The 21,231-nt window shown below is 41.7% G+C and overlaps 1 long non-coding RNA gene across 1 annotated transcript; it reads left to right on the top strand.

Moving 5' to 3' along the window:
* Window positions 1-11,278: 11,278 nt before the first annotated feature.
* On the top strand, window positions 11,279-19,143 carry LOC134504016 (uncharacterized). Its single transcript, XR_010068620.1, has 2 exons — window positions 11,279-11,315; window positions 18,643-19,143. It is a non-coding gene; the product is annotated as an uncharacterized LOC134504016 (long non-coding RNA).
* The last annotated feature ends 2,088 nt before the right edge of the window (window positions 19,144-21,231 follow it).

The following is a 21,231-nucleotide window of genomic DNA, read 5'->3' as shown; positions in this document are numbered from 1 at the left end:
TAAAGGCCATATTTGTCAAAATAGAATCTGAAACTTGCTATATGTCAAGTCAGTGTTTTTCAACCTTGGCAACTTTAAGATCTGTGGACTTCAACTCCCAGATTTCCCCAGCCAGCATGGCAGATTCCACCCTTCTATGTTCTTAAACATTTTTGTGGGGCTGGCCCCGAGTCCAGAAGATGCATCCTTTAACAATTCCTTACAGAGATTCAGGCCCCCAAAACAGGGAACCTTGAAGAACACAATGTCATTGCTTATTTTCCCATCTGCATTTCTTTTTGGTTTAAATTAGTATTTTCCAAGTGGGCAATCCCAAAGGTGGTTCGGAAGAAGCCTTCAGAAGCCTTCAAAGCCTTCAGAAGAAAATAATAATTGAAAACAGCAACAGCGAAAAGAAATCTGAGTGGAACTTGAAGGTCCATAGAATATATCTAACATGTATTTGATGCCAGAAAGTGTCTTTTCCAGATCTAGAAAGGCTTCCATTGCTCCCCCCTCCCCAAAGGAAACAACATTACAAAGGCAGGAAGGGACTTCAAAGAAACATGCTTGGCATGTAAAAATGACTGTCAAAAGTACAAAGGAATAGCTAAGATTTAGAAGGCAACGTAGGTCATGAGCGCTTAATGGCTTTACCTTTTGGGTCTGTGATCAGAGATGGTGTATATGTGGGGGAAATTGTGCCCATTTGCAAATCAAAGAGCAAAGGGTAGGATTGGATCCTGTTTACTGGAGGAAAATGGCCTGCCTTCTAAACTGTACATGATCCTCATGGATGCCACCTTTGAAAAGTCGCTGTTGTACGCCAAATGTTTTAGTTGTCCTAGCGCATCAACACTGCATGCCTGCATGGAGGCTGTTCATCAAGGCTCAAAGCACCCCTGGGCCCATCCAGAGGCCTGTCTGCTGGGTCGTCACCACCCTCTGTCCAAGCCAAGTGATAGACTAGGCTTCTCTGTCAATGGATGGCCGATCTGTTGATGGCTATTAGCCAAGCTGGCTTAGCGGAAGACACCTTCTTATCTTACTGAATGCCAGCCATTGTGAAGAAACAACAGAGGGAAACAATAACTAGAGGTTTTAATATCTGGCCATTCCATATCAGGGTCCAAACATTAAAGGAATATAATCCAGTGAAGTGGCCTATCAGCCCTTCACGGTAGCCTGCTAGAATTTTTCTCGGCCCCCTCTTATACCAAACAGACTCGAAGGTTATTTTGAAGTTCTTTCTCATGCTTTCCACTTTCCCACAACTAAGTTGTCATTTATTTTGTCTTAACTGTTCCAGCATAGCTTCCTCCCTTTTAGCTCCATATTCTTCTACGCAAGCTTCCTTTGTACTTCTTGAAGGCACCTAGCGGGCCAGTGTGCGACACTGGATGCTATTTGGCTCTTTTGTTCTGATTCAGCAGGATTATTTTTTCCTACCTAATCTTCAGGGAGAACCAGTTTGGTCTAGTGGTTAAGGCGCCAGGCTAGAAACCAGGGGACTGGGAGTTCTAGTCCCGCCTTAGGCATGAAGCCAACTGGATGACCTTGGGCCAGTTGCTCTCTCTCAGCCCTAGGAAGGAGGCAAGGGCAAACCATTTCTGAAAAATCTTGCCAAGAAGACTGCAGGGATTAGTCCAGGAAGTCATCAGGAGTCAAAAACTGACTTGAAGCCACATGCAGACATACACACATGATCTTCAAGATACGTGGCTGGGGAATTCTGGGAGTTGGTCCACACATGTTAAAGTTGCTGGGGTTGAGAAACACTGTGCTAGGAGCTGAATCAAGTTGATCTCTCCTGTGAGGTCACGATTCATATTCATTGGTTGATACTTAGCTCCTTGCAGTTGCAACAGTGCAGAAAAGAGAGTTGTACGCCTCTTACCTTGCATTTAAAGTTACATTTCCTTGGTTTTGCCGTAGGCATGCATGTACTTTCCTCCATCTCATTCATGTACAACTGGGTATGAAGCAGATGTGCCAGCAAAATTGTCCTGCAAGGCCTTCTGCACACACACACACCCCACTTCATTCTTGCAGCACGTTGCACAGGGCAAGTTCCCACTCAAGTCATTCCCTGAATGCTGCAATACTATGATTTAAGATACTGCAGAACCCCTAAAGTTGAGTTATGAAAGGAAGTTTCTAGCTTCAATGGATTAAAAAAAAAGGAAAGAAAAAGGATCTCTGGATACTGGTATATATCAGAAATGTAAAACTGAAAGGTTTCCTTGGTGCTTTTTTTGGAGTTTTCTGGGGACATTAAGACATCCAAAGGCAATATTAATAATCATTGGTCTGGAAGGACAAATTACACCTGTATCCTCTAACAGAGAAAGTCACCCTAGCAAATAAACTCCTCCTTCTTCCTTCTTTAAACAGCCCTTTCTTTCCTTTCCCTTTTTTGTTTTTAAGCCTAGACAGAAAGAATTGCACGAACGAGGTGCAAACACTCCCCCCCCAATGAAAAGATAAAACTTCTCGTACACACCAAGTGGAGGCAACTAGTTACCAACATAAACAAGAACCTGGGTGGTAATCCTAAAGGTTGCCTTTTTCTTTCTTTCCTTTTCTTCCCCTCCTTTCTCCTTTCTTTCTTTCTTGACAGGTCATGGTGGCAGTGATGAATCTGTGAAGTTATCTAATTTTCCACTGTTTTAATTAAGGGGCCTGGATTCTGAGGCTGAACAGCTGGGTTCTTTGTACTGCTTTCTGTTGCCTGACAGAGAAAAATGTTTGACTGTAACTTCAGCCAAGCTCTTGGTCTGACCTGAGCAGATGAATGTTCTGGGATTCATAAACTTGTGGCTGGAAAGCAGAATGTGTTTCGAACGGCTTCTTGGCCATCCTAACAGGCAAGCAAGTGGGTCATGCGGCAGACTCCCTTTGTACTCTGCTGCAGTGAAGATGGTAATTAAAAGGTGAGGCATCAGCTTGGAAGAGGAAGGGAGTGCTCGTCTCTGGTGCAGGACTGCATCTGATGGAGCAGAGTAGTTTCCCCCAACATGTGTTGGACGAGGTCAGGAGAAGGTTTTCTCTGGCCTTTGAGCCGGGTGCTGGGACTTTCCTCCAAGGAGTAGGTGGGATCAGGAGAAAAGATGAGGTAAAAATCCCTCTTTGATTTCGAGCAACCTCTGAATGCAGTTGCAAGTTCCAGATGCAGATGGCATGTTCCTAACACGACGACTATGTACGTGCTTAGTGATGGTTCCTCGTGGTCTGGTGTATGGACTGCGACTTCATTATTCCCTGGCTTCTGCACTCCCGCATTGTTCCAAGGTCACCAGGGGCTGAAAAATACATATAAAAGAGTTCATTTTGGAAGCAAACACATGTAACTGTCTTCAGTGGAACAGAGCTTTTTTTAGATGTGAGAGGTGACGTAGCTCCTCGGGCCTTCAGATTCCAAAGTTACATCCAACCCTTTCATGGAAGGTCAAGAACCAGCTTGTGGCCCGGAGTGCCAACGGAGGGGTAAAGTGAAGTAGCCCAGATAGGCAATTTCCATCAGTACCCAGTTCATAAGGGGAATGTACCTAAAATGGATCTCCCCAAAAGGGGACATTGCAGCTCTCACCTCTATATTGCCTGCTTTGTTCCTTTGCCCTCTCTTGTCGTGACTGCTGCTATCTTGTTCAGGAGGGTTTCAGTATACACTTTAATAAATAATGATAACACGGGTCCGTTGCATTTCTTCAAATTGTTGAAAATGCCTTTGTGCGAATATCTCCAATCACTGAAAATTTATAATCTAGGTTATCCCGGTGATAGTTTCCATGAATAGGTATTAATGCAGATCCATCAACAAATGTATGGACGAGGCGAGTCATACTCAAGCTGTCGAAAGTGGGTGCTCCATTCCTATGGTGTACACAGTAATTGCTTCTTGTAGTGATTTAATCAACTCAGAACTGAATGACCAGCAGACACTTAGAAAAACACTGATGGGAATATCTCAAACTGTCTGTTTTGATTTCTCTCCCAATCTCTCTCTCGAATTGCTTGAAAGCCAGGGACGATAACTCTCCAAGTGAGCCAATGATTTGGAAAGCAGTTGACCACTGTCAGATAGGGGGTTCTGGGAAGGAGATGAGTTTTGTTAGTGGAGCAAAAGATACAAGCCAGTGACCCTGCTGTGTTTACACTGAGCTGCTGAAAGATGCTGGGTAATTGCAATTAGCACAAGGAAGCAACTGCTGACCGCTGATCTGAGTTTTTATCAAGCGAGATTTTTCACAGGACGAGCATCAACATTATACCACCAGATTCTATAGGCTTCAGCCAGCCAGGACGTTTGACCCCGTTAAAGTTAAACTGTTGGCCAAGCCTAGTAGGAAAGGTTGAGCGTGTATCAAATGGCTCAAGGACAGCTGGTGAGCTTTAACTGGATTTAAATTTTTATGTACCCGAGATAACTGACTGGAAGGCTGTAGGCTAGTCCTCCGCAGCTTCACAAATCTCAGAGTGTAATTCCAAGGGTCGTATATCCCCTAGTTTAGCATGGTAGTTCACACTGGATAAACTGAGTTACACTGCACCAAGCCACTCAGATATACTTTATGGTTTGTGTATTCATCACTGACAGTTTTGTAATTTCTCTCGTCAGATTACACCTCCATCGATTTCCCTCTGGATAAAAATATTTATATTTTTAATGGGTAGTGAATCTGGTTTTGCATGTTCCAGGCCAGTGGACCAACAAAACCCAGTCACCCTTGGGAATTCACATTTCTCTAACATTTTCAATGCAGTTGCAAGAGAGAAAATATTGTACAATAGCTTTGTGCTGACTAGAGGAAATGTGCACAAATATATTGCATGTACTCATTGATTCTTCGCTTAAGTGACGCGACTTTTCATCCTCCCAAATTAGCTCACAGACATATCCATTTATTACTGTATGCCGATGATGTAGTAATTCTGCCGTTGACGCCCGTTGGCCTTAAAAGAGCCTTGCGATCATTTACGCATTATTGTACCAAGGAGGAATTAATAACAAATTATTCCAAGACTGCTCACCTAGCAGTTCGAAAACATGCCAATGTGAGTAGATCAATAGGTACCGCTTCGACAGGAAGGCAACGGCGTTCCGAGTCGTCATGCTGGCCACATGACCACGGAGGAAGTGTCTGCGGACAGACGCCGGCTCTTCGGCTTTGAAACGGAGATGAGCACCGCCCCCTAGAGTCGGATTCGACTGGACTTTACGTCAAGGGAAACCTTTACCTTTACTATTCCAAGACCAGGATTCTCACCTTCTCCAAATGTCCAAAACGTAGGTGGGCAGTCCATTGAGCAGGTTAAGATCTTTAAATATTTAGGGTAGTTTTTCAAGCTTCAGGATGCGGAAATGCCCACCTGGATTACATATCCAATAATGCACAGAGGTCTGCTTCAGCTATTAAAATGTATTATTTTGCCAGATGAGCACAGTTTATCTCTGCTGCTAAATGGGGCCCAGTTAGGACCATATAACAGCATGATTGCTTTAGGAAGAATTGTATTGATTGCAGTTAGGTCTCCTCGTGTGCAGTTTTGCTACCAAACACACACACCCCGGATTTCAGCTGTTGTTTTTTGTTGTTCTGCAATTGTTTCTGTCTGAACGAACCAATTTTTTTAAAATGTAATTTTGACGGGACAAACCAAATGTTTGTGTGAGAAACTGAAAAAAGTTAGAAACTATCTAGTCACAACAATGAAAAGGTGAGAGGATCTCCCATTTCACTGAGTTGGGTAAATCTAGCTAGAAAAAACTGTACATGAGGGTGGGATTCTTACTCAATGGTGGAATAAGTTCCCCAGGGTGATTCCCACCACGTCTGGTTTCAATGACCTTGAGCGGAAGAGCTAGGAAAGATTTCAGCCAAGGACTTTGGAGAACCGCTATCAGTTATGGTCCAAATGGTCAGACCCAGAACGCAGCTTCAAACATATTCAAGGCTTTTCTCCAACAGCACTGATTTTGTAAAATGGTCTGCGTGTTTGATGACCTCCTTCCTGCCAATTGTTCTTTTCTAAGCGGACACGTGAGTATCAAAGCACAGAATCAACACTGATCTCCGTTCAGTTCCCGCAATGAAGGTACAATTCAAACATTCCCCTAGAAGAAAGCCAGAGATTTGTCTCTGAAAGAATATCTCCTGTCCGCCAACAGCTTCTCTAGTTAGGACACTTGTCAAGGAGGGATCAGCTTTTGTAGAGTAAACAACTGACTTTCGGTGAGGAAAATCAAGGAAGAGAAAGGATCTGCCAATTTCCAGATATCCTGAATGGTGGTCAGTACACTTCCTTCAGCTGTCGAGGAGAAAAATGTCACCAGCTTCTGGCCAAATCTACTTTGTTTTCAACTTCAGAAATACAGGTCGAGTTGATGAGAAAAAAGGCACATCACAGAACCCTTCAAAGGCTTTTTCCAAAAAAAAGCATCCTTATTTCTGTTGGTCTTTGCATATTTTGACCATCAGGGCCACCTCTGTTGGATGCAACCAGTATTGCACCTTTTTTCACTCACTAACTCGATAATCATGGATAGGCTCCCACCATTAATTTCCAGAGTCTCTTATCAAAAGGTCATGCTAAATACAGGTAGTCCTCGCTTAACAACCATTCATTTAGTGACAGTTTGGAATTACAACGGTGCTGAAAAAAACGACTTACGACTGTTCCTCACACTTATGACTGTTGCAGCATCCCCACAGTCATGTGATCACAGTTTGAGCGCTTGGCAACCAGTTTGTATTTATGACTGTCGTAGTGTCCCATGGTCACGTGATCACCATTTTTGACCCCCCCCCAGCCGGCTTCTGGCAAGCAAAAATCAATGGGGAACCACGTTATTTGCTTAATAACCATGTGTTTTGTTTAATGCCCACAGTGATTTGCTTAACGACTGCTGCAAAAAAAATGTAAAATTGGGTTGGATTTGCTTAATGACCGCTTTGCTTAGCAACCAAAATTCTGGTCCCAATTGTGTCCCAATTCCAGTTGTTAAGTGAGGACTACCTGTATCCAGACATATCACTTACCTTTTTCACCAATAAGCACACCTCCCTCTAAGTGGTATTGTACAGGGGTTACAATTCCCATCATCCCCACCCCAAAGGTGAAACCCAGCCAGCATGTTTCAGTTATGTCTTGTGGAATATGTTGCCCTTCAGCATCATAATTTAGGATGGTCATTGCTCACTGTAGGTTTCTTACTTTCTCTCAGTGTCATAGCACATTCATTTATGTGGTACAAAAGTAATAGTTTTGATTGGAGAGGACTATTATTTACCTTGAAGGGAACAAACCCTTAACCCCAAGAATATACAAGATGAAGTAATCCAAAATGTGGTTTATGGTACAAGAGGCAGATAAGCTTTAGATCTTTATTTAGTTACCAAACTGAGCTCAGTTTCAAACTTTTCCAAATATCAACATGTGTGTTCCATCCCAGCTCATCAGAGGTGGAACACATGTTGTTACTGGCTTTGAAAGAAATTAGACAAATTCATGAATAATTGGCATTAGATGATTATAAACGGCTATTAATCATGACAAGTGTGGAACAGTAACAAAATGTTGTGCGGTGTTCACCATCCCAGAAAGCTCGCTCCAGTTTGAGATTGTCCCACCCGATTTGTTGCCAACCCATTTATCTTTCTGAACAATCACTTGCATGAATGTTGAGCCTGCTGAGTCATCACGGGATTTTTTCTGGGGTCCTTCCTTGTCTCCTGATATTTCTTTCAACTGAACTTTGAAAATAGACAATGGAAACTCAGAATGACATTGGGCTCTTGTAAAAATCTCTTCTTAACTGAGACCATTAGTTGGTCTACACCCATGATGATGACCTTTGAATGGCAACCAAGGTCCCAAGGAGAAGAGGATTCGAAATTTAACCCAATCAGTAGTATCATTAGTAGAGCTTTGCAAGCTCTAAAATGAAAGCAGCCCCACTTCTTTCAGGATTTTGCATAAGCAGGAATGTCTGCAGGGCACAGTCAAAAACATGCGACACCCATAAAAAGCAGGCAGAGCTTGGATTGTATCATTGTAGCCACCACCTTGACGTTTTTGACTACACCCTTTTCAGACATGAGCCTGAAAAAAATGACCACTGCCTTAAGCAATCTACTCATTAATATTAAGGCAACTCTTAAACTATGGCACCTTTTGTCAGTCTGCTTCAATCTCCCATTAAATCTCTTTAATTTTGAATATTTATTTCTTTTTTTTTAATCCATTCAATCATGTCCAATTCTTGGAAACTGCCTGGACAAGTCCCTGCAGTTTTCTTGGCCAGGTTTTTCAGAAGTGGTTTGCCATTGCCTCCTTCTTTGGGCTGAGAGAGAGCGACTGGCCCAAGGTCACCCAGCAGGCTTTGTGCCTAAGACAGGACTAGAATTCAGGTCTCCCAGTTTCTAGCCTGCTGCCTTAACCACTACACCAAACTGGCTATCTGAATATTTCATTAGTTAGTTTTATTTAACTGAGTACGCTATATCATTTTAAAAGCTGCAGCTCCTTGTTGACATCCCAGTGATATAGAAACATCAACAGCAACAATCAGCACAGAATGAATCATTTAAAAAGCCAAACAATTACAATGATTTCTGCCCAACAGTGAAAAACCTGTCCTTATTTACCAGATCATTGACTTCCTATTCAGTTTTGAAGCATACACAGGCTTCATTTTCCAGACTCTGGAGTTACATATTTTTGTATGCCTTGTGATAGAATATGACAAGCCAACATGTTTGCTTTGATGATCCAACCTGCAAGTAAGCTGTAGGATGTCATTCCTAACATCCCATCTTAATGATACCATTAGATTGAACTGGTAGCTTTATTCAGTTGCCTGTCACTGAGCTGTTTCCTCTATGTAAATTTATTTCCAGAAAATAATAATAACAACAACAACAATAACAACTGTTGTGGGGGAATAATCATATAGTTGTGCAGGGAATCACTCAAGGATATCTCTAACCTTAAGTTTCAGATCTGGTGAGCAGCCATCAAAATATAACACCCTCTTTCTTCACTGAGCACACGTCGGCAATTGCCTGGCTATTATAGCTGTGCCAACTCTTGTTTCAGGGCCATGACATTGCACGCCATGAACATTCATCCTTTTGGTAGCCTTGAATTTTGCCATCATAGCTTGAACTGAGGGGGCCCAGATGGTAAAGAATTGTCCCTGTGGGTGAAATTGCAATCCCACGTTCGGTATCTGTTTCTACTATTTAGTTATGAAAGGGCATTTTCCCCCTCTCACTGTGGCCTTATCTCACTCCATTTCCACTTATGTTGTAAACAACATTTTGCAAAATCTCAGGTTAACAATGGAGACAAAATCCCATAATTGCTGTTCCTAATTTCAATAGCTTAGATTTAATCAGAGGGAAGATGTGAAATGGAGAACAGAACTGTGTACCCAAGCTTGTTACTCGGCAAGTTTTTATTTATTTATTTATCTCCATCTTTCTCTCATCCCTCCCTCCCTCCCTCCCTCCCTCCCTTCCTTCCTTCCTTATCTTGAATGAATCTGGTAGGTATTTCTTGTCAGAAAAGTGTGAAATTACATTAATGCTGGGACGTGGAGAAGTGTTTCAGCTTGTGTCATATTCACAATGAATTTTCAGAACATAAACAAATACTTCAGCAATCACCTGTGCTTTGTTCTTTTACTGTAATTTGGCATGACTTTATAAGCCCCTTAATTAGCACTTGCTTTTAATCTATCAAGAAACAGTTCTACTGTATTTATCCTGAAACACAAGTGTGCTTTTCTTTCTTTTTTTTTAATAGGGCCCTGCCTCCCAAACTTAATTATACATATTTAGCTTGGCATGAAGAGTAACAAACTCATAATAAATAAGAGGAGCCAGGCACACTGTTGGGAGAAGCTAGTTTATCCTTTGCAAATGATCCTTTCAACTGCGAAACAGTCTTCAAATCCACCACCTTAAGACTTTATAATTACCAAGAAATATTTAGTTAGTTCTTTGAGGGGTGGCGAGCCTGCTGTTGGCTCAATTGCCCCATTGTGGGCCAAATCTCTCAACTTCCAAACAATGACTCAGGCTTTTTCAGAAGTTGTGCAGACTTATTATGGGGGGTGGGGGCCCTTTTTCTTAACTTCTATATGATGATCCAAGAATGATGAATTGTGGAGCTTTTTGGAAGCATCAAGCCAATTCATGTGTCCAGTTTGGAACCAGACAATCCAATGGTTGAGTTTTGTTTGTGGTGGAAGACTTGATAGCTATAGAGATAAGACCTGTTGGCACCAGAGAAGGCAAATATTTTGCACTCTGGAATTTTGAACCCCTGTCATACACCCTGTGTTAGAAATGGCTGCCATGGGATGGATTTACCTGTTTGAAGATTTATTTCTCTCATGGATGTGGCCAGTCACAAAATTAACACTGATGTTCTGATTTCTCCCCATTGCCCACTCTTGTCTCTCAGGATATATTTAAATATCCCAGCTTAACTTTGCATTTTTTTTTTCTGGGCTGGGTGGGCACACTTCCAGGCAAAGCACTGGCCAATGTGTTGCCCAGCCCATTTTATTTTCTAAGAATGCCAACATGGATCCCTGAGGCATTCTTGGAAACAAAGATCAAGCCAGAGGCAGGCTTTCAACTTCCCATTCATTTTATTTTTCAATCCAAAGATTTTAAAAAATAGTCAGGTGGGGAAAGAAACATGTGCCCTAAGAAGGCTGTATCTGCAAATACATTGTTTTATGTTATGGACCTCTGGTCTGTACTTTCCAAACAACAGCTGACTTGCTCCTTAAATTATATCTGAATTAAAAGTGACCTCCCATATTGATTGCTGTTCATATTTCACTCTGTGAAATCACACAGGGAAACTTATCCAAGAGAGGAGGGGTTTTGCTGGAAATCCTTATAAATTTGGAAAAGCCCAACAGCCAGCTTGGATGGATAGTGCTATGACCTAAAATGTCCATTGTCTCAGAGGGTCCTTTGGATTTCATGAGTCAAGGCAGCTGTGATCCAGAACCAGGAGTTCTCTTTCTAGCTCCAGATGTTGCTGGTTTCCAAATAGCTTCCATTGGGGGCAGAGTTAATTCCCAGCCCATAGGCCCTCAAGAACTGTGGTGGACCTTAGCCACATTTTCCAAAACAAGCATTTTTGGGGCATGGGAGTCTCGCCAATGGCCTCAAAGGCCTCCTTTTTATTTTTAACCACTTCAGTGGGGGCTTTGCCCAAACTCTTTTTAGTTTGTTTTTTAAGTGTTATTTATTTATTACATTTTTTTAAACAAAAAATCCACCTCTGTGTTCCTGCTGAGTGGTTAGCAGGTTGGTAAAACAAAACCATAACGTAATAAAGTATAATATTAAGATAGACTTAGGGTTGAATAAATGCATAGATGCATACCAGGCAGATGGAGAGGAACATTTAAAATCATAGCAGCAGAATAAGATTTAGGAGCTTGGTCACACTTAGGAAATTGTGTAGAAAGGAGAGGATCTTTGAGCAGAGACAGAAACAGGGCAATGTATTTTCCCCCTTGAAGGCCAATGTCTCAGGTGAAGGATACCTAGGTTTGATATAGTCAAACATTAATCATGACATTTCAGACAGACCCTTTGCTGGGCATCTGCAGGAGGGGCTCAGAAAGTCAAGATGGGGGCTGCAACTGCTAGATTAAACCCTGATTATTTTTACATGCATCACATGTGGTCCCAGCGCCTCTCTTTTCTACTTTCCCTGCAACAGATGCCCTTGGTTACCATCTTTAGTTCTCAGACTGACCCGGAGATCCTACAAAGTGGTGTCAAGGATCCCAGAACTTGCTTCGTGCAGAAAGGCTCAACCAATTTCATCCTGCTCTTTTCTGATCTCTTCTGTAGCCTATTGCTCCTACTTGGAATATCTGGTTGTACCTTTTGGCACATAGAAAGCCCTTTCTCTTTGTTTTGATCCTACGTTTTGAATATATTGCAAAGAAACAAGCGTTTATCAAGATCTGGATTAGCAAACTATTTCCTGAGGATCCCCCAACTTCATAAATGGGGTCATAAAAGGTCCACTCTGAATGGAATCCATTAATCTCCTTGTTGTTAGCGAGGAAATGTGGAAAAGTGCAGGTGCGAACAGTCTCTGTGCTATTTTTGGGAGGCTGTGAGTTGAAACACTCACAGGAAGTGCTGTGTTCCCCTGGCAGTAGGCTGAATTATTATTTTAGGCAGTGGAACTAAGGTTTGTGTGCACGGGATTGTTTTGTTTTCATTGCACCTTGGAGGGATGATTTGCTAGGAGTTTGCTTCCAGCAATAACAGCCATTAATTAATTAAATAATCAGCAAGGTCCATCTGAAAGGCTGAGATACACTTTTTGGTAACACTTATTTTTGGTGGGGGTCACACTCACTTAAGCTGACTTTGATTGTATATACAAGGCTGAAGTGTCCAAAGAGGAAGCTTATCGACTCCTTCTGAAATAAATACAGTTCATAAAAATGAATGTGTATTCTCTAAGAGCTAATCTAGATTGGGGAAATAAATGTACAAGGGGAATATTCACAAGTTCGCTTGCAGAAACATGCATTGTAAAAAGCTGTTTAACATATTTCTCTGCGTTCTTATTCAGAAGGGATATAGAGCTGACTTATCTCTGGGCAAAATGTGGTTTTGGTTGTCATGAAAGGGCAGTGAATTGTTTGTTACTCAATTGGTTGGAGCTGCATTGTTATTGCTGGGGAAAAGGAAGAGAATTTCTGCCTTGGCTGCCAAGATTACTTGGCTGACTTTGCTTATTATACATTTGATCAGTGTGTTATCTTTCTTTCTTTCTTTCTTTCTTTCTTTCTTTCTTTCTCTTTCTTTCTTTCTCTCTCTCTCTCTCTCTCTCTCTCTCTTTCTTCCCCTCTCTCTCTCCCCCTTCCCCTCCCTCCCTCCCTCCCTCCCTCCCTCCCTCCCTGTTTTCAATAGAAAATAGAATAATTTAAATACCACCCTACAGTGAAGGTGTAGTAGTGATAATCAAGGCGTAGTACCTTTTCTCTACCTTATTGTCCTGCAGTTAAGATGGAGTACATCTTCCATCAAACCACTAGTGTTTGTCAGTACGCTGGATCAAAAAGCAACATATCAGATTAAGCAACCCATTCCAAGATCTAAGCCATCAGCTTTCTGGCAGAAGAGGGTTTTTTTAATGGTAGCGTTTTGTTTTGTTTTTTGAAATGGCCGGAAGGATTAGGCTGCACATCTCTGGCGGGGAGAGTTCTAAAGCAGGGGGCCATTCCAGAAAAGGCCTGCTATGGGATCCATTGGTTCCAGACCTCATATGGAAGGGGGACCCTCAGCAGGTCTTCTTGAGATGTTCTTACCAGACTGGTAAATTCAGTTCCACATCATGTGGAAGGATTCAATCAGGGAAGCTACTGGACTTTCCACAGGGATATAAGGATCAAATCTCCCCTGCAGAATTCAGAACTCTTTCTCTAATCTTGGAGGTGAGCAAATGATCCAAGCTTATCGACTCCTTCTGAAATAAATACAGTTCATAAAAATGAATGTTTATTCTCTAGGAGCTAATGTAGATTGGGGAAATAAATGCACAAGGGGAACATTCACAAGTTCGCTTGCAGAAACATGCATTGTAAAAAGCTGTTTAACATATTTCTCTGCGTTCTTATTCAGAAGGGATATAGAGCTGACTTATCTCTGGGCAAAATGTGGTTTTGGTTGTCATGAAAGGGCAGTGAATTGTTTGTTACTCAATTGGTTGGAGCTGCATTGTTATTGCTGGGGAAAAGGAAGACCCTTCTTGGGACAATGCGTAAACCTACTGAGAGGCTGTTTGCCTCTCTTTTATCTTTCTGCAGGGAGGAAGAGGCAGCAAAATATCTCAACTCATCCCCATCAAGAACTGTGCTGACGAGTACAGTACACACCATTTTCCCAGCCATTAAGACAGATGGAAGACACCAATCCAAGCAAAACACCAATAAATCTTCCCTTCAACTTTTCACAGCCATACACCCAAATACTTCGTTCCCCACCTTTTGAATTCTGCTGCTTTAAATAATCCCTTAAACCATGTTGTATTTTCCATTTAGCAGACATCTGTTCAAACATGTGTTCTCTGGGATGGGAATGAATCACGTCGCATGGATTATATTTTTGTTTCATTTCATCATTGGCCCACATTGGTTTTAAATGCAACAAGGGTTTGCACAGAGGCTTAACAACACCCCTATTGCTGTTTCCCACTGTGGATCCTGTGTCTGTTACATAGAAAAAGCTGAGTTGGCTTACTCAGCTTAGCTCAGTGATAGAATATCTGCTTTGTATGCAGAAAGTCCTAAATTTGGTCTCCAGCACCTACATCTGAGGCTGGAGAAACTCCTGCCATTTATTCAGGAAAGCTGCTGCTGATCATATTTCAGCTGGTACGTTCTTTCAGTCTTCTCACTTCTTCCTGTCCAAGACCACGCGGGATAGAGCAAGACCACTCAAGCTGGAAGAAGGGGATGGCTGAAGATAGCCGTGCATGGGGGGTGAAGGACTGGCCCAGTCCTGTGTCTGACCATGAAGTGACAATCTGAAAATGATGTGAGAGGGATCTGTGCCCCAAAATAACCACCCACAGGCATCTACAACAACTTAGTGGGTTGTGGCTGAAAATTGGGAGGTGAAAGGGAAAGATGCTGGTACTCCTTTGAGATGCTGGGCATTATTTATTTATTTATTTATTTATTTAATTATTCAAATTTAATGACCGCCCATCTCCCCCAAATTATCATTTGCTCTTTCTCCTATGTTGATTTGAAATAAAGGTTATTTGTCTGGATCAGACCCAGAACCCTTGCAGCTCAGTGATTTGAATTGGTCTGAAATCCTACAAACGTTTTCAGTATTGCTTAATTTTGGAAGTTGGATTAATCATACGTCCTTAATCCAGGCATCTTTCTTTTCTTTCCTTTTTGTGCCTAATCTTCGGGTTTTTTTGACAAATGTTTAATAGACTTGCCAGTAAAAGGGTGGATTTGCATTTTGCTAATTTTAACAGCCCCAGAGAATTTGAAAAGGTTGACATTTCTGTTCTGAGCGTGGCTGGCTGGGGAGAACATTCTGTGTCCTTTACAAGGTATGGTGTCTGTTTTTGGCATACGTAAGTTTTGTGTTATTTTAAGTAGTGTTTCTCAGAATACATTTGCCAATGTTAAGTTCTTCCAAAAAGCAGTTTTGGAAACAATCTCTTCAATGTGCGATTCAAGGAGATTTCTTTTCATCATGCTTGCACGGTGTGTGCGCGTGGGCACGCACACACACACACACACACCTCCATTTGAATGGTTCCTTCCAACCCATGGTTTTAATTAGCTGGCTGGGAACCCACCAAACAATCCAGTCACCACGGAGTTGGCAGCATCACAGACAGTCTTACAAATTACTTAGTTAGAACTAAAAGCTTCAGAAATCCCTTGGATTAAGGGGAGGCCCAGCTAGGCCTTGTTAGGACGAGTCAGAAGAGAAAAGCTGTTTTTATTTATGTTTAAGTGCTCATCAGAGTTAAGAATGATAGTGCTCGAAGACTGCATAGACCTTTCCTATCCCCCCCAAAGGCAGCATCAAGAACTCCCAAGGTCATCTACAGTGCAAGAAAAAAGAAAAAGAGGAGGGGGAGGAGGAAGAGGAGGAAGAGGAAGAGGAAGAAGAAGAGGAGGAGGAGGAGATCCTCAAGGCAGGATCACTGTTTAGTCAAAGATAAAAATAATTGCTTTTAGTTCTTCCCTGCCTTGCCATCCCCACCCACCCATGAACAGCTTCCAATCTTGAAGGCATCCCTGTACCCACATATACATCATCATTTAACTTCGTGGTCCTCTACCTATCTGCTGAAATGTATCTTTCATGGAGTCCAGTATGGATTGTTTGCAGATAAGTGGCTTAGGACTGCAAGGTTAATCTTGTAATAAACAAAAGCCTAAATGCAAAAATGACATTTTGAATATGAAAGGTATCTTAGTCTTTTGGGGTTGTAGTATCCAAATCAAAGAAACCAAAGCAGTTTTATTTATTCCAGACAGTCAAAGTACTGAAGACACCTGACATTTAGAAAATTATGATGAGAGGAACTTTTTCAAAACTGGAGATGGCAGCACTTTAAGGTCTTCTAATACCAAGAGTTGGATTAAAATAAAGAACCATTAAGTACAGTATATCCACAAAATACATCTCCTGTTTTCTAACTTCCAGTATTCTGGTGAGCTAAGGGATGTGATTTGATTTTAAAACTCTCAAAGACATAAGAATGAGTCTAGATATGGCAATGACAAAACAACGCTCAACTAGCTTTGACTGCTTTCTAGTGGATTAAAAATAGTCCCAGCAGGAACACTTACCAACACAAACACATTGTGTAACAGAGAAATACGCAGTGTGGTACTGAAAGGATCCTTAATTTATACTGTGCCCCATCACACAGATTATGGAGAAGTCTGATGAAGAAGAGCAGCGGGATGCCACAGTTAAATCTACATACTAGCTTTCTCCTATAACTTGTATCCTACCTACCAGAAGTTGCATCCCACTGTTGACTCTTGCATTTCACTGGGTGATGAAGTTCTAGAGGAGATGGTGCCACAGCCATGGTTACCAGGAATAACCTGTTTTCTGAAAGTTATGTGCTTATATTTATCTTTTAAGTTCCACAATCCATATTTCCTTTGGAAGTTCAAGGAGGCCTATATACAGTAGCGTTTCCTCCATCGGTTTTCTACCAAAATGAGAACCCTGTGAGGTAGGAATTAGTAACTGGCCTAGAGTGTCACCCAGTGAGATTCTGTAGCTGAATGTGGTCTTGAACCTGCACCTCACTGCTTTTAGTCCAACAATTTGCTGTTGTTTAGAAGAGCCATGAAGGTCTGGTTCTTCACCCAGGCCTTTGGTGATGGAGAGTGAGACCTCTCACTCCATTGTGCTTGCCTCCTTTTATCTTTATTTTTTAAGTTTCATTGATTTTATTGTAATTTCTTTCTTTGATTGTTGTGACCCTCCCAGAGTCGTCACTGTCACCATCATCATTATAATATTATTATTATTATTACTATTATTTCACTATTATTTCACCACATTAGTACTCAACGATCATCACTACTGATAGCAATAGAGCAAATCTGATTTTTTTTAAGGGAGTTCCCTCTCTTCAATTTAAACTTATCTTTTGTGACCTCTTTGGAAATTTCAAGCCAAATTACTTCTTCTTTTGTGGGGGAGGGGGCTGGGGGTCACTGAACAACTGAAATAATTGAAGGTGAAAAGAAACAGATGCATTTTGTTAGTGCATACAATAGCTTTCTAGGTATTTGTCAAAGTTCAATCAATGCTATACAGTATATCAAGTTACAGTGGTGGCTATCTTTAGAATCACCGTTTGGGGAATGTATCCCTAAATATATATTTTTTCCTAGATTTTTAAAGACATTCAGTGCATTACTTGTACAAGGGAAATAAAGTTGAGTTTGTTTCTTTGGCAATTTCTTGGCAATGACTTTGACAAAGACAGCCCCCCATTTTCAATACGTGGGCCCTAAGGAATTAAGCAGGTCCATGCCTTATCACTTCTGGCTTTCATTTCTAGCAGATATTAACATTATGGAGTCCTCGGTGCTCTCTGAGCCTTGTTGTTTTCTTGCAGACGTTTCATTGCCAGACTAGGCAACATCTTCAGTGCAAACAGACGGAAGGCCTTGCTCTCAGTTTATATTTATTTATTTTTATGTATTATTCAAATTTAATTACTGCCCATCTCCCCCAAGAGAGGGACTCTGGGCGGTTTACAATAAAATATATATACCGTGGCTTGCCCTGCTTGTGTTGGTGGGGATATTGTTCTCTCCTTGGGAGTTCTTTGATTGGGCTGTTGTTTGCTGCTTGGTTGATTGACCGAGTTAATAGTTCCTTGATTGGGGTGTATTGTGCTGTTTGATTGTATTGTGCTGTTTGAACAATCAAACAGCACAATACACCTTAATCAAGGAACTATTAACTCAGGCAATCAACCAAGCAGCAAACAACAGCCAATCAAGGAACTCCCAAAGAGAGAACAACACCCCTACCAACACAAGCAGGGCAAGCCACAGTATATAAACTGAGAGCAAGGCCCACTCCCTCTTCACACTGAAGATGTTGCCTAGTCTGGCAATGAAACGTCGGCAAGAAGACAACAAGCCTCAGAGAGCACCAAGGACTCCACAGTTCAACCCTGAGCTACAAATATTTGCTTCGATTGATATTAACATTATTTGGTATGTTGAGTCCTTGTGAAACCAAAGGGAATTCAGAGTTGCCTGTTAATTTGGAACCTTCCTCGCCCCATTTTTTGAGTGGGTGGAGATTCTCCTGAGTAGTGTGGTATCTCCCTTTTGGTTCTCAGCATAAAAGCTCGCTTTGATTTAATTTTCTTTTGGTATTCTTTGTTTAATTTCACCATTAGGAGTAGTATCTCAGAAGCTTTATAGGTTGAAAACATTGCTTAGTATCCACTTCTCCTGGCTACTGAGTTCTAGAGCTCTCTGGAAAATCCTGGGGAATCCACAATCTACCATTTCATTGCCATTCTTCCCCTGCCTTTATTCCCACTGTTTCTTGTTAATGCCATTCTTCCCTCCAACAGACTGGATGATGAAATCTAACAGATTTTACTCACTGAGTCTGCCTTTGGATGGTGTCAGAAGATGAGGGAAAATACTACTTTAACACCAGCACAGCTACTGAATAACACAACTGAAGCTGGTCTCATTCACGGGCTTAAGGAATGCAAAATCATGGAGATGCATCACAAGTAAAAAAGCTGGCCAGGTTAGGTTCAAGTGCGGACACAGCCATTGTCATACGTTGTAAATACTTCTCTCCTTGTGCAGGAGAAGGTTGGAAGAGACACCGTTGGAAATAATTTGTATCTTGCTTTCAAATAGCGATATTTATGTTAGAACTCAGATGGATTTATTTACAATTGCTTCCAAGAAAATTAGATCAAGACTCTTATGCTGCAAATGGTAAGGGGAACTGTTCTGTTTTATTTAACCTGTAAATGATGCTGTAGATTGCTTTGGGGTATGACTTTTTCTTTTGTAGAGCCCTGTGGTTGCATACAAATAAAATCCACTGGATCCGATTAGGAGTGTTAATGTATGGATCATAAATTGGATTGTTTTCAGATTTAAGTGTTAAAAGGGAATAGCAAGCTTTAGCAATCTTGTTGTGCCTGACAGATGTGTGTGTGTATTTCCATTTAAAAAAGAGCAAGTAATTGTGCCAGAAGTGATTGAAAGGGGTAAAGTTGAACATTTTCAGGCCTTTGGGGGCAGGGATGTCTGGGAGGGGGGTTTACAAAAGGTCAAGGTGGCAATCTTGATCCCTCAATCAAAGCTGCACCTCATTTTTTAATGTATTGAAAGTAAAAAAGGGACAGGGGCATCCATCACACAGTTGCAGTCACCATCTCAACTTTTTAAACCCTTGCAGCAGCTGCCCCAGATTTGGGAATTGGTGTTAACAGAGAAGGTAAGTATGTAAAGCCTCAAGGAAGCATAAGGCACATATTTTGCATTTTTAATTTTGCAAAAGACAAGATACCAATCAGTGTATGTGCTTTGCCGGGCTGCAGAATAGATCATACGTGTGTGTGTGTGTGTTATGAGCACATGCATGCACATGTGTGTCTTGAATTGCCCAGACCCTGAAATAGCTTTGGGTATTCCAATATGTACCAAGGGCCAAACTCTGAAAATTCCTCCCCTTTCCCAAAACAGATACATTATTTTCCCTGTATTATTTTCAGGTTTGGACTTAACCATATATTATAGTTATATTATGGCACATGGGCCATAACTCCCCACAGAGCAAGGGCCTTTGCAGTGATGATCGCTGGCTTCCAAATGGAGGTTGTGGCGGGGTAGGCAGAGCCCTGCCCCCTTTTAACATGATGCAGACACTGCATGCGTGTAAAAAGGAGAGGGCTTTGGATTGCCTGGCTGCACTCCCTAGATCAGCCTTTCTCAACTTTTTGACCCTGCAGGAACCCTTGAAATATTTTCCAGGCCTGGGGGAACCCCTGCCCATTCAGGCTCAAAGATAGGCCAGAAGTTACAAAATCATTATCTTCATTTCATGGGTAGGCCTGTAGAGATGCACCAACAGTGTTCTTAAACTAAAAATAAAGAATGGAACTTACCTCTTTAATGTGAAGTTGCCCGAATCTGAAATAATTTTTTAAATAAATCGTGATCTCCCAGGGAACCCCGAGGGGTCCCTTGCTAAACCCAAGGGTTCTATGGAAACTTGACTGAGAAACCCTGATCGAAAGCAAACATTTTGACATAAAAGTTCTTGGAGAAAATGGGCAGCAGGAAGCAGTTATAGTTGTGTCTTGTTCATAAGATCCTGGCTAGTCCTTTGGGAGGCCGCATACTAGATTCGATAGACCTTTTGCCTAATTCTGTACATAATTTTTCCTATTATGATCTTAATTTACCTTAGAGAGGCTATTGGACTTAGGTTGGGTAGGCTTAAGGTCATATTTCTATGGGAGAACACAGCACACTGAGTCAGATGTCATCTTATCTCACAGGGCCTTTGAAAGAATAAATAATATAGTCAGCTCTATGCTGCCCAGGAGGTGTGGATGAATGTGGTTGCTGTAAGAATGGGTGATAGTATCCCAAGTATCCAAAGCAGCCTTTCTCAACTTTTCAACCCTGCAGGAACCCTTGAAATATTTTCCAGGCCTGGGAGAACCCCTGCAAATTCAGGCTCAAAGAGAGGCCAGGAGTTACAAAATCATTATCTTCATTTCATGGGTAGGCCTGTAGAGATGCACTACAGTGTTCTTAAACTAAAAATAAAGAATGGAACTTACCTCTTTAATGTGAAGTTGCCCGAATCTGAAATAATTTTTCAAATAAATCGTGATCTCCCAGGGAACCCCTAGGGACCTCTTGCAGAACCCGAGGGTGCCACGGAACCCTGGAGGAGGAACCCTGGCCTGGATGGAAGCCAATCATCCTTGCTGTGGATGCTTCCACTGGAGACCTTCGTTGTAAAAGAATTTCAGAATGGTACCTTTTCCTCTGCGTGTCAGCTCTTGCATCCTTTATTCTGTTTATTTATTTGTCAGATGTATATCCTGCTTTTCTTTTGGGAGTCCATGGTGGCATTATCCTGTACTCTCCCCCCCCAACCCCCACCCCCATTTTTCCCATCT

The sequence above is a fragment of the Candoia aspera genome, chromosome 11 (genome assembly GCF_035149785.1).
Source record: "Candoia aspera isolate rCanAsp1 chromosome 11, rCanAsp1.hap2, whole genome shotgun sequence".
Classification (NCBI taxonomy): Eukaryota; Metazoa; Chordata; class Lepidosauria; order Squamata; family Boidae; genus Candoia; species Candoia aspera.
This window is presented reverse-complemented; position numbering and strand designations above follow the sequence as displayed.